Here is a 24754-nt window from a genome sequence, read left to right as displayed (position 1 = left end):
GAGATGCTGGGTATATTGGGGGGATGCTCAATGTAGAGCTGCCAGGGAAGAGGAAAAGAGGAAGGCCAAAGAGGAGGTTTATAGATGTGTTGAGGGAGGACATGCAGGTGGCTGGCGTGATGGAGGAAGATGCAGAGAACAGGAAGAGATGGAAACGGATGATCCGCTGTGGCGACCCCTATGAATGGATGATTTCTGGATATCTGTGAATCTGCTTAATGACCATTTAGTCAACGAATCATTTCTGATTAACTCCTATCCACACGCTAAATGGCATGTGAACAATAACAAATTATTACTTCCATATCAGTCGATATTTTGTGTCCCTCCTCAAGTAAATTACGGTATCATACTGAGTGGTTACTCAGAATGATGCTGTACTTGAAGGGGCACAAAAACAGAAACAAATGGGAGGCTAATCATGAAGTAATGGTGCATTTCACTCAGCATGATGCAGTGATTTACTTGAAGGGAGAAAAAGCAGTAACTAATAAGGAAATAATGATTTGTTATTGGTCACATGCCATCCAACACCTGAATCAGAGTTAATCAGGAATAATTCATTAAGTAAATGCTCACTATGCAGATTCACAAAAATCCAGGGACTAATCATTAGATACCGATTCATTAACATGGTATCTGAGTCTGTTTTTAAGTGACTTATCATTATCTATTCTACAGCATTTGATCAAGAGTTATTCAGGAACTACTTTTTAAGGAGTGATTCATTCCTGATGTATTCACTACTTGTTCCTTTGTAACATAACAGGATGTTGTGTAACGTGTTACCCCAATTTGAGAGTATGGTGACAACCCAGGTCCTGTTGAACTTAACAGACTCACTGTCAAAGTTTGCTCCAAAAAACAGAAATGAAAATAGTCCACTTAAACAAAATAACAGCGCATTGAGTGAATTTCATAAATTCTGCTTTATTCTTGACTCATACCGATTGCTGTTCTGTTTTACTGCAAAAAATGTGCTCAGTTTGAATGAACTTAGCTCGAGCTGTGTTCTGCTGTCAAATCTTTTTCAACTACAATACTTCCTTGTAATTCTGCATTTGGGAATTCGTTTATAGCACTACACAGAGTGTTCTCAACATCCCCAAAAAGTTGTTGCTCCAACAGAAAACGTTTTCCTTTCTTTCTTCTTTTTTTCCCTTTTGGCCATGTCTGCAAAACATAATTTCCAAGGGTCAAGAAGAGTGCAAAATGAGGACATCAGCTTTTAAGAGGCAAGGATACCGTTAAGCTCACTTCCTTCACATACTTAAAGTATGTTTGGTCCTTTTGAAGCAAAAGACAAACTTAGACGACTGACTAGAGCTCCCTGAGAAATTATGGATGTATATGCCAGTACGGGTGTGGAGGGAAATATGGAATAATCAGTCAGGTTTTTTGGGGGAGGGATAGAGGCCTATCTCTGTTTCATGTGTTCTGCCCTGTTTCTACTTCAGAGTTTATTTGTTCACACATAAAAAGGATACAACACAGAACGTGTGGGGAAAGATACATATAATGCAAGCCAATAAACACAAGCTACACAAATACACCTGACAAGAAAGAAAGAATTGAAGAAGAAAAACCAAAACAACAAAATATCTTGATAAACAAGAGCACACCAACATTGAAAAGCAAGCCCTGGATGCTTCAGCTTGAGAAACAAAAAATACAAGTAAAAAGGTATAGAGCCACTGTGCAGGCTGATAACCGTCGCTTAGGGAAGGAGCCAATTTTTCTGGTGTAGTGTGTGGCAGTTTGATGGACAAGTCCACCCCCTGAACAGAAACTCACTTTGTCGCAGCAGTTTCTTCTTGTTTTCTCTTGATGGTTCTCTTCTATGGAATTTATGTGCATTGCTTGTTTAGAAACCACATCAAACTGCCTGGGCTTGAACTTGGAAAAGTAATAATGGTATGATAATAATGGATTTGGTGGTGTGTGTGTGTGTGGGGGGGGGGGCTGCTTTCATAAAGATCCCAGAGGTGCCCATTACGCCCTTGGGCAAGGCACTTCAACCAGGGATGCACAATATCGGCATGTCATCGGTACTGGTCGATAAAGGCTTTAAAATGGAATATTGGCATCAGCCTGAAATGCCGACATGACAGGCTGATACGATGGTGCCTTAATTATGCGCACGCAACACAAACAGTTGACCAGGTATGGATGCGCCACATCATGTAGACGGGGCGCATAGGCATTGATTTATGTCTTTGCACGTGAATTCCCATTTAAGTGAATACCATCAATGTGATGATTGTCACAAAATCCCTTTTATTGCACCTGCTTTAGTAATTACCATGATGTAGGCTAACTAGACTGCTGTCTTGTGTCAGACATTGACAAAAACTGCAACGAAATGCAACACTGCTCTGCTACAAAATTTAACAGGCTACACATGACCAGCACACAGTCTGCTTTATTTATTCATTAATTTTTTGATTTGCCTTCCCTGTGGGTGCTCAACCTTTTCGGTAGTTCCTCAAACACCACAGCACCCATGGGATTGGCACCTATGACGGTGCGATGCAGGTTTTTTTTTTTACTTGCTACACCAACTGCTACACAAACTGCATCTGTGTTGTGTGTGGTTGCATACCAGCTGTGTTTTCTGAGGGGTTTTCTGAGGAAATTTCAAGTAGGCTACTTTGGAAAATGGGAAAGTGGCAAATGCTTTAACTGGTACTGAATAACTAGATAATTTTAATTATAGGATCAAACTGGGCCTAAAAGGAAGCATAGACACACTGGGCCTAAAAGGAAGCATCAGGGGAAACCCACTCACCTCTGTTGTGACCTGTGGCTGAACTACTTTCTGTGGAAGCTCGGCTAGGGGGTACGGGCAAGACCTCCAGTTATTTCAGTGTATTTTCTGCTCGGGTCCTTCACAGCATTCTTGGAGAGAGAGAGAGTGCTGCCAACAACATCAAATGGCTATCTGATCCGTCGGGGAGCCAGCTTCCCATGGGGTCTCAAGCAGAAGTTCCTGATGAGCACCCTCTCACCAAGCACAAGCAGCGGGGCCCTCTGTCTCTGGTTGCAATGTTGTTGGTCCTTTGTTTTTCTCCATTAGGAATGTTTTGCAATGGTCTCATACACCCATATTAGTTGCTTTTTTTCTCCTTTTTTCTCCCCAATTGTAGCTGTCCAATTACCCCACTCTTCCGAGCCGCCCCAGTCGCTGCTCCACTCCCTCTGCCGATCCAGGGAGGGCTGCAGACTGCCACATGCCTCCTCCGATACATGTGGAGTCTCCAGCCACTTCTTTTCACCGGACAGCAAGGAGTTTCACCAGGGGGACACAGCGCATGGGAGGATCACACTATTCCCCCCAGTCCCCCAACCAGAGGAGGTGCCAGTGCAGCCACCAGGACACATACCCACATCCGGCTTCCCACCTGCAGACACGGCCTATTGTGTCTGTAGGGACAACCAACCAAGCTGGAGGTAAAACGGGGATTCGAACCGACAATTTGGTAGGCAAAGGAATAGACCGCTACACTACCCGGACGCCCCTTCAAAACCACTTTTAATTTTCTTCCACAAGTATAAATAATTGTGGAAGAAAATAAAACAAAATGTATGGCGTTCGGTGGTTTTAGGGTTAATTGTGAAATAAAACTGAAGTTAAATGGAGTTGAAATTGAAAGAGTACTTGAAACAAAATTCTTGGGATTGATTATAGAACATAAACTCTGTTGGAAGCCACATATATAATATATTAAATGGAAATTATCTAAATCTATTGCTATTCTTTACAAAGGATCTGCTGTGTTTAGGTTTGGGGAAATGTTAATAAAACAAATATGAACCCTATAATTAAACATCAGAAAAGAGCGATTAAAATAATAAATAAAGCTTGTTACGGTGACTCTACTAATCCCGCACCTTAAAATCCTTAGATATTATGTATTTAAAAACATCAGAAATACTTTTTTGAGGTAGAAGTTAAAGTTTCCCTGTTTGTATCCAAAATTTTTTTTGTTAAATTAAGAGAAGGAAACTATCATTTCAGAGGGTTGTGTATTTTTGAAACATGTAAAGTGAGAACCAATGTAAAATACAGATGTGTTTCAGCTTTGGAAGTCAAGTGATATGGAATGGTCTTCATGATGAGCTGAAATTGTGTAGCTCACTGTCGAGTTTCAGAAAATCTTTAAAATATAAAATAAATAAGATATTACAGTATAAATATTTTTTCTTCCTTTTGTAATTTTGATATTTTAGGTTAATTTAAGGACTGTATAGGATAGGCCACAATAAGCCTTGGGCTTCAGCCTATTCCTTTTTCGGTGATTGATTGATTGAGTTTTGTTGTGTGAAATGGACTGATGTAAATATGTACGATAATGTTTTCTTTCTGTCGTATATGCACACAAATGTATGACCGAAATAAATCATTCATTCATTAATTAATTCAGGTTATTTATAACTCTGATACAGCAACAGGAATGCAAATTGAACAGCTCAAACCTTCAGAGTGACCGCTCCCTGAAACAGTACATTCACACATTTAACAAGGTCTAATTTTCAATAAGTCTGGTCTAATTGTTTATAAGCCTGGCCTAATTCAGTTTCAATCCAGTGTGCATTTCAACTTCTGGTGTGATTATGAATTGCTGGTTCGTCTAGAATAGAGTCGTATCATCTTTCTTGCTTAACAAGTTGCTATTAGTCTTATCCCAGCTGCTTGAGTATTAGTCCTTTTCTCTATACATCTGCTGCTGGTTCCTACAGGGATCTTATTCTAGCTGTAGCTGTCTTAATCTATTTACTTGTCTTATTTACTTATTCTAGCTGTAGCTGTTTTTCACCTAGTGTGCCCTTAAATATTTCTTGTTGCCTAGCTGTTTTGACTTAGTTATCATTTTAGCTTATAAATATATTCCTTGGTAACTTGCTGTTTGCAGTTTTAATAGTATTGTGTGAGGTTTGATAGAGTTTTACATAAGTGTCCAGTTTCTGGGCAATAAGCCTATTTTCAGTGTACCTCTATGGCCAATTGGGTGTTAAGTGGCTAGGGTGTGGCCTGCACTCCTGGCAGACAATTAGCAATCAGTGTTCTTTAAATCACTGCTCCTACCAAGCGTCAGCCAAACAAGCCTAGGTTGAATGAACACTAGAGTGAACAAAGGCAAGCACAACTTTTTCAAGCCAAGACTTCGTCAAGCACGGACTGCTCTTTTTAGATCCGGTCAGTCATCTGTATTTTGTGTACCTAGTATAGACTATGTGTTTCCTTCGCATTCCTGTCCTTTCCTCTTCCCGGGGCTGACATAGACGTTGGGTCACTCCTAGGCGCTGTGACCCTGCCAATCTCATCTATCCCACTCTCTCCACTCATGTTGAGTAAGGGGTGACGGGAGGGCTCGGGAATTGCCAGTCTGCGGTGCCAAAAGCTGAGTTTACCTCAGGCTACGCATCCTTGCTCTCCCTCAACTTTCTTGCTCAAACTGAGACCTGGATCATGCCAGAAAACACTACCACACCCGCAGCTCTGTCTGATGTGTACTCTTTTTCTCACACTCCCAGGGCTGGGAAGCGAGGTGGTGGTACTGGCCTGCTAATCTCCCTGAAATGGAAATACTCTCTTGTTTCCATTCCACAATTTTCTCCGCCCTCTTTTGAATTTCATGCTGTTACTGTCTCTTATCCAGTCAAACTCACCATCGTGGTTATGTACTGCCAACCAGGCCCCCTTGGTGAGTTTCTGGAGGAGCTTGACACACTTGTCTCGCACTTCCCTGTTGGTGATTCTGCACTTATCCTTCTCGGTGACTTCAACATCCACACCAACAAGCCAGATCTTCTCTCTTTCCTCTCCTCCTTCGACCTTCACCTCTCACCCTCTCCTCTTACCCACAAGGCTGGCAACCAGCTGGACCTTACTAGACACTGTCCTATTTCCAATCTCTCTGTTACTCCCCTCCACCTCTCTGACCACTATTTCATGTCCTACTCTCTCTCCCTCTCTTCACCCCCCTCAGCCCCTTCCCCTACCCACATGGTTTCCACCCGTAGACACCTCCGCTCTCTCTCTGCCACTGAACTTTCTTCCTCTGTTACCTCTATCCTCCCTACACCGGAATCTTTCTCTCTCCTACCCCCTGACACTGCTACTGATCTTCTTCTCTCTACCCTCTCCTCTTCTCTGGACAATCTCTGTCCCCTCACCTCCAGGCCCGCACACCCAACTCCACCTACCCCTTGGCTGTCCGATTCAGTATGTACTGACAGATGGAGCCTGAGAGTGGCAGATTGGCCCTTCTCAAGAAACCATCACTTAACCCCTCTGACGTCAAAAACTACAGACCGGTTTCCCTTCTACCCTTTCTATCCAAAACTTTTGAACATGCTGTCTTTAACCAACTTTCTTTGTACCTCCACCAGAACAACCTCCTGGACCCCAACCAGTCTGGGTTCAGGGTGGGTCACTTGACAGAGACGGCCCTCCTTGCAGTGACAGAATCACTGCACTCTGCGAGAGTAAACTCTCTCTCCTCTGTCCTGATACTCCTGGACCTGTCAGCTGCGTTCGACACAGTGACCCACCAGATCCTTCTCTCTACCCTCGAGGGGCTGGGTGTCACAGGCTCTGCACGCTCAATGTTCGCAACCTACCTGATGGGTTGCTCCTACCAGGTGACATGGAGGGGATCTGTGTCGGAGCCTCGCAGACTGACTACAGGCATTCCACAGGGTTCAGTTCTGGGTCCTCTCCTTTTCTCCCTGTACACGACATCCCTGGGTTCTGTTATTCGCTCGCATTACTTCTCTTACCATTGTTATACCGATGACACACAAGTAGTGGATGGTGACACACCACCTGAATCTCAATCTGGACAAGACAGAGCTGATGTTCCTCCCGGGGAAAGGTTGCCCGCACCGAGACCTGACCATGACCATTGACAACACCGTGGTGACGCCAACTCGGACTGTGAGGAATCTGGGTGTGATCCTGGTCGACCAACTGTTGTTTGCTGCAAACGTTGCATCGGTTGCTCGCTCCTGCAGATTTCGCCTCTATAACATCAGGAGGATTTGCCCATTCCTCACCGACGAGACGGCACAGGTGCTCATCCAGGCTCTGGTCATCTCCCAGCTGGACTATGGCAACTCCCTCCTTGCTGGCGCCCCGGCGTCGGCCATCAGACCTCTGGAGCTTGTTCAGAAAGCTGCAGCTCGTCTGGTGTTCAACCACCCTAAGTTCTCCCAAGCAACTCCCCTTCTCATGTCCATTCAATGGCTCCCAGTAGCTGCTCGCATCCAGTTTAAGACGCTGGTGCTAGCCTACAGGGCAGTGAAAGGAACAGCTCCTTCCTATCTCCAGGCCATGGTCAAGCCCCACACCCCCGCCCGACCACTTCGCTCTGCTACCTCGGGACACCTGGTTGCCCCGTCGCTTAGAGGCCCTTGCTGCCGATCGACCTGGTCACGGCTCTTTTCTGCCCTGGCCCCACAGTGGTGGAATGAACTCCCCACTGATGTCAGGACAGCGGAGTCGCTGCCCATCTTTCGGCGCAGGTTGAAAACTCACCTCTTTAAGAACTACTACCCTGTTAGTTGTTCTTGGCACTTATTGTATTCACTCATTTAGAAAAAAAAATATTTCTTCCACTTTTACTTTAGCACTGGTTTGCTTTTAGATGCACTTAAGACCTCTGATGACTAATAGTTCTCCTGATTTCCTACGTTAAATGCACTTATTGTAAGTCATTTTGGATAAAAGCGTCAGCTAAATGACTGTAATGTAATGTAATTGTGGCAAGATTATCGTCTCCAGAAAAATAACAGGGTTCTGGGCTCAACACTGAAGAAGAACTTGTACATGTCCACAAATAAACAAAGCAACATTCTTCGATATGAACTTTGTGAAAAACAACTGAAGGAATTGCCTTGAAAGCCAGAGACTGGACCATTGCTACAGAATGGCTAATAATAAATTGAGTTTGTATAGTACTTATCATCTATGGAGACAGATCTTGAAGCGCTTCACTGATAGACTATAGTAAAAAAAAAATATATATAATAAAATAAAAAGTAACAAGATAAAAGAGGAGGAATAAAACCAGGGTGTACTACTGTAAAAAATAAAACTAATGTAAGAATAGAATAAAATGATGTTAAAAAAAGGATTAAAAGAAGGGTGGGCCAATATAAAAGGCTTAAAAGAAGGCCTGCTGATAAAGAAGGGTTTTATGGCCCGTTTTAAAAACCTCAATGGAAGGGACAGTTCTGAGATAGTCCAGAAGGGAGTTCCAGAGGCGTTGAGAAAAAAAGCAGAAAGCTTCGTCTCCCATCATTTGGATATGTGTAGGGGGGTTGTGGAGTGGTGGGGAATGGCTAGAGCAGATGGAGCGTGAGGATTTGTGGGTGGTGATGAGATCACTGAGGTAACTAGGGCTTTGGCCATTTAAGGCTTTGTAGGTCAGGAGGAGGACTTTGAAGTTGATCCTGTTGTGAACTGGGAGGCAGTGGAGTTGGGCGAGTATGGGGGCTTTGTGGTTTGTCTTTTTTGATCCAGTGAGGAGTCTGGAGGCACTGTTTTGAATGAGTTGTAGACGGCTGATAGATCTGACTGGAAGACCAGAGAGAAGGGTATTGCCATAATCAATTTGGGGGAAAATTACTGCATAAACCAGTTTTTTGGCATCATCTTTTGAAAGTGATCACTTCAGTCTGGCTAAAGATTGGTGAGAACCATGTTCACACATCTGGTCTCATCACAACAAAGCATCTTTTTACCATCATATTTTCAAAGCATTCCTTTGCCAGGATTGAACTACACGATATTTTTGTCTTTCACAATGGTCACCATCTTAGATTAGGCAATCATAGTGCCATAAATTCTTGCCATGTCTTGGGCTGGGACACTGGAAACACTAAGTATGACCCCAAGCAATCATTGTATGCTGCCTTTCATGACCTTGCGAGAGTTCATAGGTCATCAGGGAGGAGAGTCAAGAAATTCCCACTCATGGCCTACAGAAGTGCTATGTGTGATGCTGGTGGTCTTATGTTCTGAAAAGAACAAAAAAATGTATGGGACGTTATGGGCTGTCCTTCAAAGAGAACTTGACGCAACAAATGTGTCAACATGTCAAGAACATTGCATAAATGTAGCGAGCAACCAGTTTCACTGTATGTAAACAGAAGTTCTAATGGAGGAAAAAATATGTGCACCAAAAAACTTTACCAGCAAAACTTTAGTCCTCTGGCCTTGCCTGGGACTTAATTTATCACTTACTACTGGCATTATTCCCACCAGTTTCAAGACAGCTTTGCTCAAACTTCTACTTAAGAAACTACACCTCGATCCAGGGTCTCTTAGTAACTACCAACCAGTCTCTAATCTTCCATTCCATTCTTTTCTAAAATACTGCAAAGTTTTGCATCAACAACTTTTGACCCACATAGAAGAAAACTATCAATATGAACCTTTTCAATCAGCTTTCCGGCCCTGTCACTCCACTAAAACCACTCTGACCAGAGTGGTGAACGGCCTTCTACTAGTTATGGACCCTGATTCCACTTCTGTGCTTCTACTACTGGACATCAGTGTATCCTTTAACACCACTTATCATTGTATACTGATAGAATAAATTGCAATTTTGGTGTCTCTAGCTTAGCTCTCTCTTGGCTTAAGTCCTACTTATCTGGAAGAACAAATTGTGTCTACTATAATAATATTACATCAAAATTCTCTGATGTTAAATATGGCGTAACTCAGGGTTCGGTTCTTGGCCCTCTACTTCTCTCTCTTTATATTTCACCTCTTGGCCAAATTATACAGTCATGGAATAAATCTTCATTGCTATGCTGATGATACTCAGCTGTATGTACCTATAAGAGCTGATTATCAAAGGACTAATTTATAGGCCTGCTTGGCTGCTGTGAAAAATTGGACGTCACTAAATTTCCTGCTTTTAAATTCAGATAAAACTGAGATGCTGGTTGTTGGCCCTGCTAGACACTGACACCAATTTGATCAAGTAACAGTTACAACCGACCGTTACGTTTGATCCCAGCATTTACTTTGATAAGCACATTAAAGAAATCCCCAAGACTGCCTTTTTTCACTTACGTAACAGCTAAAATTCAGTCTCTTCTGTCTATGGCTGATGCAGAGACTCTATTACATGCATTTGTTTCATCGTGACTTGATTATTGCAATGTTTGTTTTCAGGTCTGCCACATTCTAGTACTAAAAGTCTTCAGACGGTTCAAAATACTGCAGCTAGAATCCTAACTAAAATTAGAAAATTTGACCATATTACACCAATTCTTGCCTCTCTTCATTGGCTCCCTATCCATGTTAGATTAGACTTCCAAGGTTCTTCTGCTGACTTATAAAATCCTAAATGGGCTTGCCCCATCATACCTGTCTGATCTCCTGAAACCGTACATTCCATCTCAAGTTCTCTGCTCTTAAAATACAGGGCTCTGGTGTGTACCCAAAGTTAAAAAGAAGTCAGTTGGTGGCAGGGCCTTTTCCTATCGGACTCCGTTCTTGTGGAATAACCTGCCTGCTGCCATCAGACAATCAGGAGTCTGTACAGTCCTTTAAATCCAAACTTAAAACTGATCTTTATGCCTTAGCTTACATTTAGTTGCCTTTACGTTGAACGCTTGACAACCTGTACTGCATGGCAGGTCGGTTTCTGTCTCAATGAATTTACCAAGCATTGTTCTGCTGATGAGATTATAGCATATACTGACTATTGTAAACTCGCAATGTGACATGCTGAAAGCATGAGCAGCAGAAAGTAGTAGATTGACTATTGCAAACTATTCTCTTCTCTCATGTCTTTTCTCTCTCTCTCTGAATGATGTCTTCTCCTTTCTCTTCTTGTGTATGTGAATGGTGTGATGTGAGTCTCTCTTGTGTGCATGTGTGGTCTGTCCTCCTGTCAGGTCTATATGGTGATGGTGGTCACGTGGCTCAGGTCCTGGGCTGTTCCGGTGTTGTCTGGACACTGCTTGGCATCCTCCTCATCATATTCTTCATATATTTTATAATTCCATTATAATTCTGTTATCTTTCAATGTTGTATTCTGTACATGGTGTACACACAACATCCATTCCAAGTCTGTCCATCTTGGGAGATCCCTCCTCTGTTGCTTTCTCTGAGGTTTCTTCCTATTTTTTCTCCCTGTTAAAGGGTTTTTTAGGGAGTTGTTCCTTATTCGATGCGAGGGTCTAAAGACAGGATGTTGTGTTGCTATAAAGCCCACTGAGGCAAATTTGTAATTTGTGATAATGGGCTATACAAATAAAATTGACTTGACTTGATCTAGTCATCTTATTGGCCAACGTCAAGGAACATGTAGTAAAATTTGTCAAACCAGACAAGAAAACATAAAAAATTCTGACATGCTAAACTTTTTGTCAGTGTCATGGGGCGCCCCAGATGCCACATCACTCTTCTTTGATTATGTCACACTACAATAGGTAATTCTCCCGTTCATCATTCCCGACATTCATATTATGGAAATTGTCAGTGACAACAAAATTGTGTCAAAATCTGGCTGAATTCTTGTCTGATCCTGACATTAGGGCAGGTTTGCATAGGCCATCTTGATCAACTCCCTCAGGTTTATCTAATGTTTGGAACACGTGAGAGAAGTTGGGCTTTGTAAATTGTTTAACTGTAGCACATCACAGAGTGCTACCCTGAGCTCATGTCCTTTTATGCAAGGTTACCAACAAGGGACTGGTTTTTGTATCCCGCCTCGTAAGGCCCAGCCTGCCCACATAAAGTCAAAACTCCGCATTAGGACCTCTAATAATTCAGACATGGGAATGGTCATGAGTCCATGATTTACTCAAGGGGATGTTTGATGCTGAGTGTAAAATAAAGCAAGCAAACTTTCAGCCAACCTGCAGTCCAAAGGTAAAAATTAATTGGAATATGTGATGAGAGTTTGACCCAGTTTTCAAGGAAGAACACTATCAGAGCAGTAATCTCATACTGTGTATCTCTCTGCCCACAAAGCCAGGGAAATCACGGCAGTTCAAGCATAGTGATTAATAACTAATATCCCCTCATCTAGCCTACAGAGAACAGTAGCACTCATGTCAACAGATAGATCTTACTTTTCACATTGTCATTTTCTGTTTGTTAAATAAAGGTAACACTACAGGCTGAGTGTTTATTATGGCTGGCTAGGTTCATAGCTGGATCACATTGAAATCATTTTATATAACTATGCTATGAGGTATAACATATTAATCCTATAGATCATTTCCGCTGCTTGTCTACGCAGCCTGTGTTAACGCATTTGTTCAGCAGAGTATATCAAAAAATATAGTTTATATCAGGGATGGGCAACTTTGATGACAGAGAGGGCCACAATAATTTTATCCTTACTACCAGAGGGCCAGATTATGACCGTGCACTTCCATCAGTGGGATACTGTAACCCCATCAGTCAATTAAACAATTAGAGCTACTAATTTAATGAAAAGAATTAAAAAAAACAGTAATCAAAGTTTATTATACCAACATTTCTATTTAATGACTTAATACAAACAAAATGTCCACATTCCTGAGTGATACACCATTATTTCAGTGCAATGGGGTCTCAAAAATCATCATTCAATAATGGTACAAAAGTTATCATTCATACTAAGTGTAACAACTAATATTCATGTTTGCAGTGCATTTCTACTCCTATTCCATGACCTTTTTTCAAATAAATATGTATTTAGCTCAAAATGGTAAAATGGTAAATGGACTGCATTTTATATAGCGTTATTCTAGTCTAATGACCTACTACTGACCATACTACTTGCTGAATATGGAAATGCCAGGGAAGAGGAAAAGAGGAAGGCCAAAGAGGAGGTTTATGGATGAGGTGAGGGAGGACTTGCAGGTGGCTGGTCTGACAAGAGGAAGATGCAGAGGACAGGAAGAAATGGAAACGGATAATCCACTGTGGTAACCCCCCTACGGGAGCGGCCAAAAATAGTAGTAGTAGATTCTAGTCTACTGACCACTCAAAGCACTTTTTTACAACGTATGCCTCACATTCACCCATTCACACATTCATACACTGATGAAGCCATTGAAAGCCATTGAAACTCACCCACAGGTGGATCTGTATAAAGTTCTGTCTTGATGGGATACTTGTGGCCTCTCCTGCTAGCATACAATAGACTGAATGTCAATGTTTGTGCATCCAAGCTGGATGAGCTGCAGCAGAGATTCATCGGTCAGCCTGTTTCTCTTTTTTGACTTGATGTGCTTCACTAAGAAGCTGATCTCGCAGATTAAGTGCTCCCAAACATGCTGGCCATTGACAGTGCAAAATCCCTGAGGAGTGGAAAGCAGGACTGGAATTCCTCTCTCAATGCGCTCTGTTTGAAAGAAGGTGTCTGACTGTAGTTTGCAAAGTTCAAGCTGCAACTCTGGGGGTTGCTCACTGACAGCAGCAGAGGGGGGGTCAGTGAATAATGCAATTCATGGCTGCATGGCATGGAAATCTTGGAAGTGTTTTTTGAACTGCTGCTGCAGTGTTTCTATGTCTGTTCTGTAATTGAGAAATGTTTTCTCACATTTGGGGACATCTTTGCGCATCTCTTCACAGGCGGAAAGTGTGCCAAATTTGGATGGCTGGATGAAAAGCCTTCTTTGAACAGGGCTAATTTACACTTAAATGCATTCATGTTCAGCTTGGGCTCTTCCCTGCAACTGCATAGTAAGGTGATTAAGATATTAGGTAATATCTGCAAGAAAGGCCATATTGCAGATAAAATCTGTATCCCTGAGTTTACTGCAGTAAGCACTTGTATCACATCGAATGCTGTCATCCAACAACATTGGGATTTCAGTGCGGAGTGCAAAAAAACCTCTCCAAGCACTTCCTGCAGCTCATCCATCTGATCTCAGTGTGCATCTGTAAATCACCATAAGAAGTACTCACATCATCCAAAAAGGCTACAAACTTCCTATGATTGAGAGAACTGTTCCCCCATCAAATGAGATTGGTAACGTAGGTAACTAAATCCATGACATGGCTGAAGTTCATTGTCTTGGCAAAGAGGACCTCCTGTAAGATCAAAACGAAATAGGATTTAGCCTATGATAAAAATTCTCAAAGAAAACCCATATTCATAACCATATATTAATAGTTCGCTAGCAATAACATTACCCACCTGATGTATGACGCAGTGCTACATTGGACAGTCAATGCCACTCTGTTGGAGGTGTGCCATTGGTAATAACAGCTGAAAGCTTGTTAAAGCCCTCATGCTCACTTGCAACACTTTTAACGGCATTGAAAACATCCTTGTCCTTGGTAGTGAAATTGGTGTCAGCGTACCAATTACAATAAGTCCTCGTGCACTTCAAATGAACTGTCAATGGCTCTCGTGTAAATGAGAAAATGGCTAACATCCATCACATCTGTACTCTCATCGAATGCTAAGAAGTACTTGCAGTCATGCATGACTTGTTTTAGCTTTCCCTTGACATGATTTTGAATGACAAAAATTATTCGCGTTACTGTACGATGGGACAGAGACTGTTTGACAAGTTCTTAGCCATGTTATGATCTCCAAAAGCTTTAGCCATCTCTACTGTACATAGCTTGACTGTTTTGCCATCTGACAAGGGCTTCTTTGCTTTAGTAAGCTCAAGAGAATAAGACACCTTGAGACAGCATCAGACGCCTTGAGAGAGGACTCCTGTGTAGACGTGTTTGGTAAAATGCCTCTGCTGTCAGTGCATTTTTCCTGAGGTCAGCAATGTCTTTGTGCGCGGTATTGTAGTGGTGGCTCAAGTTGAAATCCTTCATGACTGATTTCGTTTCCAGGCACACAACACATAGGCTTGCCTTTGAATTCTGTAAAAATATATTCTGTTTCCAATCTTGCCTTGAAGAAATGGTTCTGTCGGTCAAGTTTTCTTTTTTTGCCAGTCATGTCTCTCCTCGTCTCATGTCTTTGTGGAAGAGGCCTGCCAAGCCCAAGACGAGACCATATGCAAGCAGTTGCTTAATTACAATTACAACTGGGATTTGGTTCAAATGTGGTCAAATGGCCCACTTGCTTCCCAATGTTTATGAAACCAACAATTTCTTGATATTTGGAAATTGACCCGAGTGAGTGAGGATGGGGGCCAAATGCGGCCCGCAGGCCGCCAGTTGCCCATGTCTGATATGCAAACCCCACAAATAGGTGCCCAAGCATCTTCGCGTAATATACACACTTAAATTCCCCCACCCAGCCAACCACCCACACACAGATGAAAAACACAGGTTAACTCCATCAAATGTCTCTGAAAAGGCAATGCAATTACACCATTGACTGTGTCCAGTGAAGGGCCCTTTAATTGGGTATGAGAGTATTGACCACTTGCCGTGGCGCAGGCGGTCGATGCACTTGAGAGGGCGGTCGAAGGCGAGGCCCAATCCTCCTTTTCTCCTCCATCCTTTTCTGCTCTGGGATTACAGGTCAGTCTGTCTTTCACGTGCGAAAAGCGTTGGGCAGAGGAACCAAGGCAGGGGCCCACTGGTGATTTTAGACTCTTTTTAGGGGTGTTCAAGAACACCTAAATTTAATCTCAGCACCCCTAAAAAAATTATTATTATTATTATGAAGTAATCCCAAAATTGGAAACTAAAAGACATGTTGCATATTGAATTGATACAGGACACGCTTTGTTCCATATTTTTGAGAATCAATTCAGTGCACATCTATGGGAGAGAAATATTTCAGGTTAGACTATTAAGACAGGGTGATTTGTATGAGATAGAAGGAAACACTTATCCCTCAGCCTGTCAGTCTGTCATGTTATGTTCCAGTACCAAACAGAGAATGCGCGTTTCACGCTGTCACTCAGCATTGCTATGATAGGCATGACAGCAGCGCAAGATAAGAATAAAAAAAAATAAATAAAAAAAGGCAAACTGCGAGCGTTGTCCACTGGCAAAATAAAAAAAAAAATACAGAAGGGAATGGGAAGATGATTACCAATGACTGGGATGCGTGAGTGAGAACGTGTACAAGGCCAACTGCACCATCTGCCTCCAGGTCTTCTCTATTAGTCACTGAAGAATTTGTGACATCATACAACATGCATTGGAAGAGAATCATGGGAGGAACGAGAGGCTGTGGAGGACACAGGGAGTCCTCATAATCAAGTATGTGGGCATTTTTATGTTATATCTTCAGATAAATCTACTAATGGCAAGATGACACCAAGATGACACTGCAGACGGCAGCCTCGGTTCTGCACTCTCTAGTACTTTTTGCTTTCTTTTTCTATTCCTTTAGTTTCTAGCTCTCATCCTCTGACCATGTTCAGCAGAGAAGAACTTGCAAACTTCCAACTACCCACTGGTCAAACTTTTTAACCGTTTTTCATTGAACCGGAAAGTTTTACTGAGCTTTTAGTTGGAGGAGCAGCAGCTCTGTATAAGCTTCGCTGAAGCCAATGATGGGGGGAGCGAGCCGGAGCGCTTGTGAAACTGTGACAGCGGGGATTTCGAACTGCGCTCCCATCAATCCACCTGGTGAAAGTCCACTATCAGGCCAACGAACTGGACAAACTGCTGCTCCTCAACAGAACAAACATGGACTTTTCCAGATCTGCTGTCCTGTGCCTCACTGACATACGGGACAGCTCAATTCCATCTGCCGCACTTCCAACTCCTCCATGCAGACCATGAAACGGAGCTAAAAGAAAAACAGGGAGGCGGAATTTGCTTCTATATAAATGAAGGTTGGTATACAGATGTCACAGTGTTGAAGAGACCATGCAGCTCTCACTTAGAGACCATTTCCATTTACTGTAAACCATTTTATTCACTGCAAGAGTTTTCATCATTTATTCTGGCTGGTGTCTATATTCTTCCACCTCAGGCCAGTGTTAGTGAGGCATTACAACACCTGGATGACCAGATAATAAACATGGAGCACAAACATCCAGACCCCCTTCTCATTGTTCTTGAGAATTTTAACAGAGCAAACCTTAGTTATGAAATGCCAAAAAAAAAAAAAGAAAACAGCATGTTAAATGTCCCGCCAGGAACAAAAACACACAGAATCATTGCTACACAACATTAAAGGATGCCTATCACTCTATCCCAGTGCAGTTTTTGGATTCTCTGATCACTGTCTGGTTCATCTTCTCCCAACCTACTGGCAGAAAATAAAATTTGCAAAGCCTGTGGTTAAAATTGTGAGGAGATGGACCAACGAGTCAAAACTGGAGCTCCAGGCGTGCTTTAACTGCACTGATTGGAGAGTTTTTGAGGCTGCATCTACAGACGTGGATAAACTTACTGACACTGTGACATCTTACATCAGCTTCTGTGAGAACATGTGTGCGCCCACCAAAACTGTCTGCACCTTCAATAACAATAAGCCCTGGTTCACAGCAAAACTCAGGCAGATTCGTCAGGCCAAGGAGGAGGCCTACAGGAGGATCCTGTCCAATCAGGCCAGGAACACACTGACAAAGGAGATCAGAGTAGCAAAGGGTACTCTGATCTCCTACTCTGATCAGCCTGCAGGACATTACCAACTGCAGGAAACCCTCCCCCCAAACAGTAGAGAACCTTCAACTAGCTGACGACTTGAATGTATTTTACTGCAGGTTTGATCAGCCCACTCCCACACCCCTCACTCGCTCCAACTCAGACATTATACAACCAACTGCACCCCCTACCATCACCTCTCCGCTCCCCCGACTCCCCGTCAGCACTGACGGTCTGTGAAGAGGATATGTGTCAGCTCTCCCAGAGACAGAAGATCAGGAAGACACCAGGCCCGGATGGCGCGTCACCTTCCTGTCTGAAAGTCTGAGCATACCAGCTGGCCACCATCTTCACATGGATCTTCAACAGATCACTGGAGCAGTGTGAAGTCCTCTCCTGCTTCAAATGCTCCACTATCATCCCGGTCCCCAAGAAATTCTCCATCACCGGACTGAATGACTACAGGCCAATCACCTTGACGTTTGTGGTCATGAAGTGCTCTAAGAGGCTGATGTTGACCCAACTGAAGGACATCAAAGGCCCCCTGCTGGACCTCCTGTAGTTTGCCTATTGGGAAAATAGGTCACTAGATGATACAGTCAACATGGGACTGCACTACATCCTGCCAACACCTCAACTCCCCAGGGATGTACGCAAGGATCCAGTTTGTAGATTTCAGCTCAGCGTTCAACACCATCATCCCAGAAGTCCTACTAACCAAACTCACCCAGCTCACTGTGCCCACCTCCACCTGTCAGTGGATCACAAAATTCCTGACAGGCAGGAAGCAGCAGGTGTCTACTACTACTACTACTACTTTTGGCTGCTCCCATTAGGAGTCGCCACAGCGGATCATCCGTTCCCATCTCTTCCTGTCCTCTGCATCGTCCTCTGTCACACCAGCCACCAGCATGTCTTCCCTCACCATATCCTTTAACCTCCTTTTTGGCCTTCCTCTTTTCCTCTTCCCTGGCAGCTCCATATTCAGCATCCTTCTCCCAATATACCCAGCATCTCTCCTCCACACATGTCCAAGCCATCTCAATCTTGCCTCTCTAGCTTTGTCTCCAAACCGTCCAACTTGAGCGGTCCCTCTAATATAATTGCTGCTAATCCTGTCCTTCTTCGTCACTCCCAGTGAAAATCTTAGTATCTTCAACTCTGCCACCTCCAGCTCCACCTCCTGTCTTTTCGTCAGTGCCACTGTCTCCAAACCATATAACATAGCTGGTCTCACAACCATCTTGTAAACCTTCCCTTCAACTCTTGCTAGTACCCTTCTGTCGCAAATCACTCCTGACACTCTTCTCCACCCTGCCTGCACTCTCTTCTTCACCTCTCTCCTGCACTCCCCGTTACTTTGGACAGTTGACCCCTGCAGGAAGCAGCAGGTGAAGTTAGGGAAATTCCCATCCAGCACCTGGACAGTCAGTACTGGCACCCCCCAGGGATGTGTGCTCTCCCCACTGCTCTTCTCCATCTACACCAATGACTGCACCTCTGGAGACCAGTCTGTTAAACGTCCGAAATTTGCAGATGACACTACATTCATCGGCCTCATTCAAGACAAGACATGAGTCTGCACACAGACAGGAGGTCGAGCAGCTGGTCCTGTGATGCAGTCACAACAACCTGGAACTGAACATGTTCAAAACTGTGGAGATGACAAGCGACTTCAGCAGGAGCCCTGAATCACTGCCCCACCCCACCGACCCCCTCACCATATTCAACAGCATTGTGTCGGCTGAGGATTCCTTGTGGTTTCTGGGTTCTACAATCTCTAAGGACCCGAAGTGGGAGTCCGACATCAACACAGTCATCAAAAAGGCCCAGCAGAGGATGTACTTCCTGCGCCAGCACAGGAAATACAACCTGCCTCAGGAGCTGATGATCCAGTTTTACACTGCAGTCATCGAGTCTGTTCTCTGCACTTCCATTACTGTCTGGTTTGAATCAGCCACCAAACAGGACAGGAACAAACTACAACGAACAGTGAGGTGTGCAGAAAAGATTATTGGTGCTGATCTGCTCACCATCCAGGGCCTGTACACCTCCAGAGTCAAGAAACGAGCAGGGAAAATTACTGCACCAACTACTCCCCTCTGGCAAGCACTACAGAACACTGTACACCAAAATCACCAGAGAAAAGAATGGTTTCTTCCCCCTTGCCATCAGACTGATCAACAGTTACCTCACTTAGGCACTGAGTAATAACCCTGGAACACTAAAATAGTACCTACAAATCCTATATATTTACTTTATTCTAAAATACAAACGTGTCATATATTTCACTCAGTACTGTATATCTGAACAGGCTGTATACTGTACATAAAAAAGCCACCTACATGTATCTAAAGTAACTTTTTTAACCGTTTATCTCAGCACACCATGCACTCCACTTCTTTGCACTATTTGTTTCCTGTTTATAATTCAAAGAAACAGTTTCATCTGTATATAGTCGTTCCTTGTATATACTCCCGAAGATTGCTGGATTGTTATTCTGTGTTAGAATATTGAGAGCCACTAAACCAGAGTCAAATTCCTTGGATGTAAAAACATACTTGGCCAGTAAAGATGATTCTTATTCTGATTCTGATTCTACTGAGGGGTAATGCAGGTGTTAAGAGCAAGACCTGCCGTTTTGGACAAAATTATCACTATGCCATAATCAAATATTTGTTATAGGTCCCCAGTTGTCGGAGCTCCTCGTTCTAAGGTCATATAGTCCCCCCGCCAGCGTTCCTTATTTCAATTTCAGGAAGTAGGCAACCCTACCTTTGTGAACTAGCCTGAGGGCGTAAATGCTTGTAAATTGAAAATCAGCACTGTTCTACACTTCCTACCCATCCCACCCGTAGTTTCAAACTGCGCTCGCAAGATGTAGCTAGGTAGAGAATTTAAGATTTCATGGTGCAGAAAAACACAAGTTTAAACGTTAGCAAATAAAATTGCTGAATGTTCTGGCAAAGAACACTGGGTCAAATCAGCATTATTACAATGCATCTGATTCGATGTGTTTGGCAATGTGTCAATGTAATTTTAGTGAGCTGTCTGATTCTTCTTTCATTGCATGATGATATGGACTGTCCCCATGTGGAGACTGAAACAATGTTTTGTACAATTTTCCTCATATCTGCTTTGCTATAAATGTATCTTTTACTTTGGAAAGTTATGGTCATTATGATTGAGTCTTTGCCTCAGGTTTCCTTAACCGACTGTGGGTCCTCTCTAAAACAGGTGCATTATATTGAAATCTGTTATTGCTCATGTTGAACTATTATTATAAGTTCACGGTTACGGACAAACTGAAGCAGTACCACTGGAAATCATGGGGGCAGTGTAGCCAATAGTTTTAAGCGAGACATGACGAAGACGTTTTAAAAATGGCAGAACTCTTTGAGAAGAGGTTGTGCGAGTTGGTGAGAAATGTTGAACATACTATCTTTGACGTTACCTCGCCCGGGCACAGGGACAAACAACGACCTCCTCCATCATCTCTTATGTTTGTCATTGTCAGAAACTTTTGACTCTGAACTGCTTTCTAGGGGATGTATTGCTTAGCATCCATGCCAAAGTAAAGGACGCATGGAAGTATGTGGGTGGGGACGGTTACGTCGTTTAAAATGGACATATTTATTTTTGAATGTAAAGGAAGAATAAATTAACCTTAAAGGTAACATTATACAGTGGCTTGCAAAAGTATTCATACCCCTTGAACTTTTCCACATTTTGTCACGTTTCGACCACAAACATAAATATATTTTATTGGAATTTTATGTGAAAGACCAACACAAAGTGGCACACAATTGTGAAGTACAAAGAAAATTATACATGATTTTAATTTTTTTTTTGTAAATAAAAAACTGAAAAGTGCGGTGTGCAAAAGTATTCAGCCCCCTGAGTCAATACTTTGTGGAACCGCCTTTTGCTGCAATTACAGCTGCAAGTCTTTTGGGGTATGTCTCTACCAGCTTTGCACATCTAGAGACTGACATTTTGGCCCATTCTTCTTTGCAAAACAGCTCAAGCTCAGTCAGATTAGATGGAGAGCGTTTGTGAACGGCCGTTTTCAGATCTTGCCACAGATTCTCAATTGAATTTAGGTCTGGACTTTGACTGGGACATTCTAACACATGAATATGTTTTGTTTTAAACCATTCCATTGTAGCCCTGGCTTTATGTTTAGGGTCATTGTCCTGCTGGAAGGTGAACCTCCGCCCCAGTCTCAAGTCTTTTGCAGACTCCAACATGTTTTCTTCCTAAGATTGCCCTGTATTTGGCTCCATCCATCTTCCCATCAACTCTGACCATCTTCCCTGTCCCTGCTGAAGAGAAGCACCCCCAGAGCATGATGCTGCCACCACCATGTTTGACAGTGGGGATGGTGTGTTCAGAGTGATGTGCAGTGTTAGTTTTCTGCCACACATAGCATTTTGCATTTAGGCCAAAAAGTTCAATTTTGGTCTCATCTGACCAGAGCACCTTCTTCCACATGTTTGCTGTGTCCCCCACATGGCTTCTGGCAAACTGCAAACAGGACTTCTTATGGTTTTCTTTTAACAATGGCTTTCTTCTTGCCACTCTTCCATAAAGGCCAGATTTGTGCAGTGCACGACCAATAGTTGTCCTGTGGACAGATTCCCCCACTTGAGCTGTGGATCTCTGCAGTTCGTCCAGAGTCACCATGGGCCTCTTGGCTGCATCTCTGATCAGTGCTCTCCTTGTTTGGCCTGTAAGTTTAGGTGGACGGCCGTGTCTTGGTAGGTTTGCAGTTGTGCCATTCTCTTTCCATTTCCGGATGATGGATTGAACAGTGCTCCGTGAGATGTTCAAAGCTTGGGAAATCTTTTTATAGCCTAACCCTGCTTTAAACTTCTCCACAACTTTATCCCTGACCTGTCTGGTGTGTTCCTTGGACTTCATGATGCTGTTTGCTCCCCAATATTCTCTTAACAAACCTCTGAGGCCGTCACAGAACAGCTGTATTTGTACTGAGATTAGATTACACACAGGTTGACTCTATTTAGTCATTAGGTCAACATTCGATCATTCAGCAATCATCAGGCAACTTCTGAAGGCAATTGGTTGCACTCAGAGAAAAGGGGGCTGTGTAGAGCCGAAGTAACGGAGAAGACCGTAGGTTCACACTTTAGCCGTGTAGGCAACTTTCTTTAATCCACGGTCTATCAGCGAGACAAACAAAACCCACAGCTCGACTGAGCGGAGGTGGCAAGAATAACCAGAAAACTGGCTGGACAACCATAACTTAACCCTGCGTTAACCTGCCAGGGCAACCATGACTTAACCCTTGGTTCCTGGGTTGAATTCTGTCCCCAATACGTGTCCACCACATGAGCCCCCCCAGAATTCGCCCTAGTAATCGAAGTCAGGCAGGCGCGGGTGGACGACAGGCCGTCTGCGGCGGCTCCGGATAACAGGGGCCGGAGTGTCTGTGGGAGGCATTGACGCGGGCCTGTGGAGGTCGGCCTGAGGAGCAGAAGAGGCAGCTCGGGCCTCCACGGGGGGAGGAGGCGGAGCCGGGGGACGACCGCGACGAGGAGGTTGGGCTAACTCCAACGGCTGCGTCAAGTCCAGGTGTGCGGGTTTAACTCGGTCCACTGAAACATGCTCGGCCGTGCCCCCAAAATCCACCACCAGGTGCTTAGTTCCCCGTTCCAGGACGCGGAAGGGGCCGTCATAAGGGGGTTGCAGAGGGGGGCGGTGTGCGTCGTGACGGATGAACACGTAGTCCGCTGACTGCAGACCTGGGGGCACCTGGGACACCGGAGCGCCGTGTTGGGCGGTAGGGACGGGTGTGAAAGCTCTGACCCCGTCCAGCAAGGAGGCTCGTTGGTCACTAGTGTAGAGCCGAAGTAACGGAGAAGACCGTAGGTTCACACTTTAGCCGTGTAGGCAACTTTCTTTAATCCACGGTCTATCAGCGAGACAAACAAAACCCACAGCTCGACTGAGCGGAGGTGGCAAGAATAACCAGAAAACTGGCTGGACAACCATAACTTAACCCTGCGTTAACCTGCCAGGGCAACCATGACTTAACCCTTAGTTCCTGGGTTGAATTCTGTCCCCAATACGTGTCCACCACAGCTGAATACTTTTGCACACCGCACTTTTCAGTTTTTTATTTGTAAAATTTTTTTTAAATCATGTATAATTTTCTTTGTACTTCACAATTGTGTGCCACTTTGTGTTGGTCATTCACATAAAATTCCAATAAAAAATATTTATGTTTGTGGTCGTAACGTGACAAAATGTGGAAAAGTTCAAGGGGTATGAATACTTTTGCAAGCCACTGTATATCTAATTGAATTGCAGTCTGCCAAAGAGAAAGGGGTTGAATACTTCTGCAAAGGCATATTCCATTTTTCATTTTCTTAAAAAAATGTTTTGTGGCGTAAAACTCGTTACTTAATGGTTGTTCATTAAAAGTACTGTTGTAAATTAAAAAATCATGCATAGAAGAATATTAATATATTAATTGTTATCCAATGAAATTAGTGATCAAACCGGGGGGTTAAACAATTTTGCAAGGCATGTCACATTCTCCTAGGGGCTGAGCCCCCCTAAAGGCCTGTCATTGATGGTTAAGTGGTGGAGCTGAGCCTGCATCTCTCTAGTTACAGGATGAACTTTCAGCGGCAACCTGAGCCGACTCCATCAACCAGTAATTTGGATAAGATTAGCGGTAATCCAGTCCCAACAGCAAAATCAATAACAACGGGGAAAACCAATATATATTTTTGTATATATACATCTGTCTTCTTTGGATTTCAGCACCAACATTCCCTTTATGGCTTGTTGTGACTTATTTGGTCACATGCTTGAGTTGAATAGTAGTTCAATAATTAGTTCATGAAAACAAGTGAATTATAGTTTATTTGATTGATTGATTATTCTATTGAATACATGATTAGAGATATGATTGATTACTATGTGATACATGATTACAGAAATATTATTTGTGATGTTAAAAAGAATAGATCGAATGTTCAGATCGCACAGTTCATATTAGAAAAGCCTACTGTATTTCGTAATGTAAAACTCAAACTCCCAGCAGGCTTAGCGACAAGGAAACAGGAAGTTGATTTGGTTGACAGTCGAGACTCGTGCAAGAGCAGTGCGCTCAGAGATTAGCAAGAAAAACGTGACCATTAGCTTTATCAAATGTATGTCTGCAACCATTTTCATATAAAGAAGCTTCGTTTTATAATCCGGTTTTTGTGGTCTTTGCTGTCCGCGAAGGGAATATA

Source organism: Lampris incognitus, chromosome 1, assembly GCF_029633865.1.
Source record: "Lampris incognitus isolate fLamInc1 chromosome 1, fLamInc1.hap2, whole genome shotgun sequence".
Taxonomy (NCBI): domain Eukaryota; kingdom Metazoa; phylum Chordata; class Actinopteri; order Lampriformes; family Lampridae; genus Lampris; species Lampris incognitus.
This window is presented reverse-complemented; position numbering follows the sequence as displayed.